The following is a 6,225-nucleotide window of genomic DNA, read 5'->3' on the forward strand; positions in this document are numbered from 1 at the left end:
ACCCTCCTCCGTCCCCCGCATCTGCGTAGACAAGGTGAGAGGTGGCCATGGGTTAGATTCTTTCAGACGTCAGGCAGCTACCATGGCCGCGGCCAATAAGCCGCTTAGCTGCGGCGGGTCGGGAAGCTGCGCTCCCAAAGGGGGGTCGACGAAGGAGCGCCTACCTTCTACCGTGGAAAAAGTGACAAGAGGAAAGGCAAAGGCGCGAAGACGCTGAAATTCAAATCTTAGCTACAGATAACTCAGCTTCTACTAAGCGCATTTAAAAAATCCTTGCTGGACAGTATTCGTGAAGTGACGTGCTTCAATATCCCATGCATGCCGCAACTTTATTAGAGCGCCCTTCACAGCCCCTTTAATGTGGATCGTGTATCTGCATTGCTAAATAAGCTTTGTGGTGTATCATGTCTTTATATCATGTACAACTCCTCTATTTTCAGCGTATAGACAGCCATTAGTCGCGTACGAACTTCGGGTGAAGGCTTATAACCAGGGTGCTGACGATCCAGAATGCGTGACAGAAATTAAGAATTATGTGAAGGAGCAAGGACTGTTTCAGTTTCGACAAGATCGTCTCTACAATCCTGCATGTAAATGCATTTACAATCGTGCACTATACTGAAGGATGCCCTTCGTCCAAGAAAACTTCACAAGCCTACAGTGCAGGACAGAGATCTCTGTTTCTGTGCGCTGTTTGTGACGGTAAAATTCGTTTCCAGGTGTAAATACGAATAAATCACTTGCGTAGCCGTGTTTCTGCATAACAAGCCGGACTTATTGCAAGAAAAGGTGATGCAGCCGCTTATTGCTTTTGTTGAATGCGACAAGAATTCATGATTGACAGAAGCAAAAAATATGATTACAGCGTCCCACTTCTGCTGACTACTTTACTAATGAGGCTGCATTTTCCTTCGCGCCTTTGGCGCCTAAGAATCCTTGCACGTTTGAAAGTTGTACGAAAATTAGGTAGAACGAGCTACGATACTTAGGTATAACGAGCTAGCGTACCTAACTTGTCTTTGTTGTTATAGGTAAAGTTTCGAGTTTTTTTCGGGAAAGCTACGATATCGTGGCGACGGCTTCCAGTGTTCTCAAATGCTCTGAAGCCAGCAAACTTTGCCTGAAAGCCTGCGCCTAGGGGCCGCATCTCATACGACACACCTTTAGAAAGTCGCCAGTACGAATGAAGGCGTATGTCTGAAATATTATAATATTTGGTTTTTGGGGAATGGAAATGGCGCAGTATCTGTCTCATATATCGTTGGACACCTGAACCGCGCCGTATGGGCAGGGATGAGGGAGAGAGTGAAAGAAGAAATCAGTTTCATTCTGAAGTGCTCTCTGGGCCCTTTCCAGTGTTACGTTTCGCCTACGACGCGCGGTATAGCCGGCGCCGATGCAACGGACGCCGGGGCTTCGTTCAAAGTGGCGGTCATTTTGGGCCCGTTCAGTGCTGCCGTAACGCCTCCCGCCAAGCGCGTCCAGGCAGGTTTCAATGCCACGTGTCGTCGTGTGTGCGTGTGTGTGTGTGCATGTTGGTGCCCACGCTTGTCAAAGCGCGGCAGCCGGGGAGAGGAGCTCCCCAACTGGGAGGCGAGGAGGTCTGACCGGCGCCGGCCCGGCGGACGCGCACGTCACGTCTGAACATGTTCGAGCCTCGCCGTATCGGGCGCCTCATCCAGAGCCGTTCCTTCTTGCCCTCGACTCCGAGGGTATAAAAGCCGCTGCCCCGGACGCCAAAGAGGGACTTCGATTTCTTCCTTCGAGTAACGTGGTCGCCCTGACCAGCTGCTCTTTTGCGATGCCAGAATAAACAAGTTGTTCTGTTGCCAGTCGACTCATCCTTTGCCGGGACCTTCGGATGTTTCCAGCTTTGCCCCAGGCCGCCAGGCCAACGCTACCCTTGGGGCTTACAACCCTTTTGCAACAACTGGTTGCCAGCGGTGAGATCGCGACAACGGAGGCCAGCAGCGAAGATATGCGGTCAACTGTATGCTGAGCAGCACAACGACCATCCGGTAGCAGTGCAACAAGCCCTGTGTGATGACTGGTTGCCTGCAGCGGAACGACTGCGCTGAATTCTTGGCTGCGAGGTTTGGTGAGTGCGGGGCTTTCTTCTGAGTTTTGCCAGGCTTTTGTTAGTGTCAGAAACAGAGCTGGTAATTGTGGTTGTCGTTGAGCAGCCATGGATTTGAAGTCGTTGCGCAAACCGAAATTGCTGGAGCTTGCAAGAGAGCTGGGTCTGGATGTCTCAGACAAACTCAGAAAACCAGAACTGCTAAGGGCTATTCTTGAGTTGGAGGCTGAGGATGACGAGCTGTCGGAATGCCTTGAGACCATTGAGGAGAGGGAGCAAAAAGAGGAGCGCGAACGTAAAGAGCAAAAAGAGAAAGACGAGCGCGAACGTAAAGAACAAAAAGATAAAGAGAAAGAAGAGCGCGCTTTGGAAATGAAGCGTCTCGAGGTAGAGATGGAACGCGCTCGTAATGGAAGTCAGGCACACGGTGCAGGAGAACGAGTATCATTCAAAATGACTGACCTGATGCGGCCGTTTAAGCTTGGAGAGGACATTGGTTTGTTCCTGGTTAACTTTGAGCGAACGTGCGAGAAGCAGGGGTTCTCTCGGGAAACGTGGCCACAGCGCTTGCTCACTTTGTTACCCGGCGAGGCGGCCGACGTAGTCGCTCGCTTGAAGAGAGAGGAGGCAGAGGATTTCGACCAAGTGAAATCGAGTCTGCTAAAAAAGTACAGGCTGTCAGCGGAGGCGTTCCGTCGGAAGTTTCGGGAAAATGAAAAAGGCAGAAGTGAGTCACATACAGAGTTTGCCTACAGGCTTATGTCAAACATGCAGGAGTGGCTCAAAGAAGAGAAAGCGTTTGGTGACCACGAGAAAATTCTGCAGTGTTTCGGGCTAGAACAGTATTATAGTCGGTTACCTGAGAACGTCCGGTACTGGGTCTTGGATAGGCCAGACGTTAGTACAGTGGCTAAAGCCGCCGAGCTAGCCGAGGAGTTTGTGACGCGTCGGGCTCGCGGAGCTAAGGACGGTCAAAAGGGTGAATTTGGCTCCAAGTCTGAGAGGCCGAAGTTCACACCCATGAGAGCAAGGGGGGACACACGTAGTGCGGATGCGAGTGAAAGCAGTCCGACCGAACGTAAGGAGACGGCGGCAGCCGAAGCCGAACGCAGAAAGCGGTTCGAGACTAGGCAAGCGCGCGTGTGTTATACGTGCCAGAAGCCGGGCTACTTTTCGGCGCAGTGTCCAGAAACAAAAACAAAAGTAGTGTTTTTGTCATTATGCAGCACTGACGAGAACATGAAGCTTCTCGAGCCTTACATGCGAGACTTCCTCGTGAACGGGAAAGAGTGCCGAGTGCTTCGTGATTCCGCAGCTACAATGGATGTAGTTCACCCCTCTTACGTAGAACCCGATATGTTCACGGGCGAGTGAGCATGGATCAAGCAAGCCGTGGAAGCTCACAGCGTGTGTCTGCCCGTAGCAAAAGTGGTTATTGAAGGACCTTTCGGAGCAATTGAGACGGAGGCCGCAATGTCATCTATGCTGCCCCCCCCAGTACCCGTACCTATTTTCGAACAGGTCCGATCACCTCCTGCGCGAGAAGGGGCTTTTGTTTGGTGAGGCTAGCGTTCAGGCCTTAACCAGATCGAGAGTTCGGGAGCTCTCTGCAAAGGCGGTAGTTGCGGGGCCGACGTTGTCGAACAATGAGAAAGGGTCGGAGGCGCAGCAAGCTGATACTCAGAGCACGTCCGAACTGAATAAAATTGAGCCTGTAGCGTTGGAGGCACCAGGTACTGGAGAGGAAATGCCCGACACGGGAAAGTTAGAAGAGCTATCTGCAGATTTGCTCATCGCGCCTACGTCCGATGGACTTAATAGGTTGCTAAAAGTCAGCCGGTCGGCTTTGATAGCCGAGCAAAAAAAGGATGGCAGCCTAGAAAACATGCGCTGCAATGTCAAGGAAGGTATCGCCAAGAAAAATGCTCGTTTTGTGGAAAGAGGTGGGGTCCTGTACCGGAAGTATCTGGACCGCAGAGGAGTGGAGTTCGATCAGCTGATCGTGCCTCAGTGTTACCGTCAGGATCTGTTGCGCTTGTCGCATAGCGGTTCGTGGTCCGGACACCTAGGAGTTAAGAAGACTAAGGACCGTCTCTTGCAAGAGTACTATTGGCCAGGGTGTTTTCGTGACGCAGAACACTTTGTGAGGACATGTGACACCTGTCAGCGGGTTGGCAAACCAGGGGACAAATCGAGGGCGCCGTTGAAGTTGGTACCTATCATTACGGAGCCTTTTAGACGGCTCGTTATTGATACAGTGGGACCTCTGCCGGTAACAGCCACGGGGTACAGACACATTTTGACTGTGATCTGCCCAGCGACAAAGTTCCCTGAAGCAGTGCCGCTTAAAGAACTCAGCTCAGTTGAGATAGTCAGTGCACTACTGTCCATATTTGCGCGAGTTGGTTTTCCTGCGGAAATCCAGTCAGATCAGGGCACAGTGTTTACTAGCGCTTTGACGACAGCCTTTCTCGAAAGGTGTGGGGTAAAGCTGTTGCACAGCTCAGTGTACCACCCACAGTCGAATTCCGTTGAGAAGCTCCACTCCGTCATGAAGCGCGTGTTGAGAGCATTGTGTTTTGAGCAACAAAGTGATTGGGAGCTGTGTCTGCCTGGGGTGATGTTTGCATTAAGGACCGCGCCGCATGCGGCTACGGGGTTTTCGCCAGCTGAGCTGGTGTACGGTCGCTCGCTGCGGTCTCCGCTTCGCATGCTTCGAGACTCGTGGGAAGGCAGGGGGACGACCCAGTCGTGGTCGAGTACGTGCTTAGTCTCCTCAAACGCTTAAGAAGGGCACAGGAGTTGTCAGGTGAAGCAATGGCAAAGGCCCAGCAGAGGGCCAAGGTTTATTATGATCGGACAGCCAGGGCCCGTCGTTTTGAGGTGGGCGATGAGGTAATTATATTGCGCACATCGCTAAAAAACAAACTCGACGTGCAGTGGGAGGGCCCAGCACGGATTGTTCAAAAACTGTCGGATGTTAACTACGTGGTGAGTCTGCCAGGAAAGCGGAAAGCACAGCAAATTTACCACTGTAATCTGCTCAAACCCTACAGACGACGGGAAGCAGTGGTGTGTATGATGGTAAACGTTCCCGAAGAGCTTCCGGTCGAGCTTCCGGGACTAGGCTCAGTGACGAACGGGGAAGACACCGATCAGGTCATTAGTGACTTACTCAGTAAAGCACCGCTGTCGCCTGAGCAGAAAACCGAACTACACCAACTCTTACAAGAGTTTCAAGGTCAGTTCTCTGAGAGGCCTGGTAGGACTTCTGTCCTTACTCATGATATAGAACTTACCTCCCCAGAGCCAGTACGATCCAAGGCGTACCAGGTGTCACCCCGCCAGCGCGATATTATGGAGGCTGAGGTAAAGAAAATGCTACAGCTCGGTGTTATTGAGGCGGGTGAGAGTGATTATACCTCCCCTTTGATTTTAGTTGAGGTACCGGGCAAGGAACCTCGTCCTTGCGTCGACTACCGCAGGCTTAATTCCATCACTAAGGATCAAATTTATCCGATCCCTAACATCGAGGAGCGCCTTGAGAAAGTTAGTAGCGCTCAGTTTATTTCCACCCTAGATCTTGTCAGGGGTTATTGGCAGGTTCCACTTACAGAAGAGGCTAGTAGGTATGCGGCGTTCAGTTCACCAATGGGAACATTCCGTCCTAAAGTTTTGAGTTTTGGTTTGAAGAACGCGCCATACTGCTTTTCAAGCCTCATGGACAAAGTGTTGCGGGGACAGGAAGAATTCGCTTTACCGTATTTAGACGACGTAGCGATATTCTCCACATCCTGGCCTGAGCATATGGCACACTTGCGGGCAGTGCTAACCCGCCTGCGCGAAGCGGGCTTGACAGTCAAGGCTCCCAAGTGCCAATTAGCACAGGCCGAGGTTGTCTACCTCGGTCAAGTGATTGGACAGGGTCATCGCCGCCCCTCTGAAATAAAGGTGGCCGCTGTGCGAGACTTCCCGCAACCGCGCACGAAGACCGATATTCGGTCGTTCTTAGGTGTCGCCGGCTACTATCAGAGGTACATCCCCAGGTACTCCGATATCGCGGCTCCCCTGACGGATGCTCTAAGAAAAACAGAGCCCCAAACAGTCGTCTGGGGCGAGACAAAGGAAAGAGCTTTTAGCGCCCTAAA

This window comes from Amblyomma americanum, chromosome 5 (genome assembly GCF_052857255.1).
Source record: "Amblyomma americanum isolate KBUSLIRL-KWMA chromosome 5, ASM5285725v1, whole genome shotgun sequence".
Lineage (NCBI taxonomy): Eukaryota > Metazoa > Arthropoda > Arachnida > Ixodida > Ixodidae > Amblyomma > Amblyomma americanum.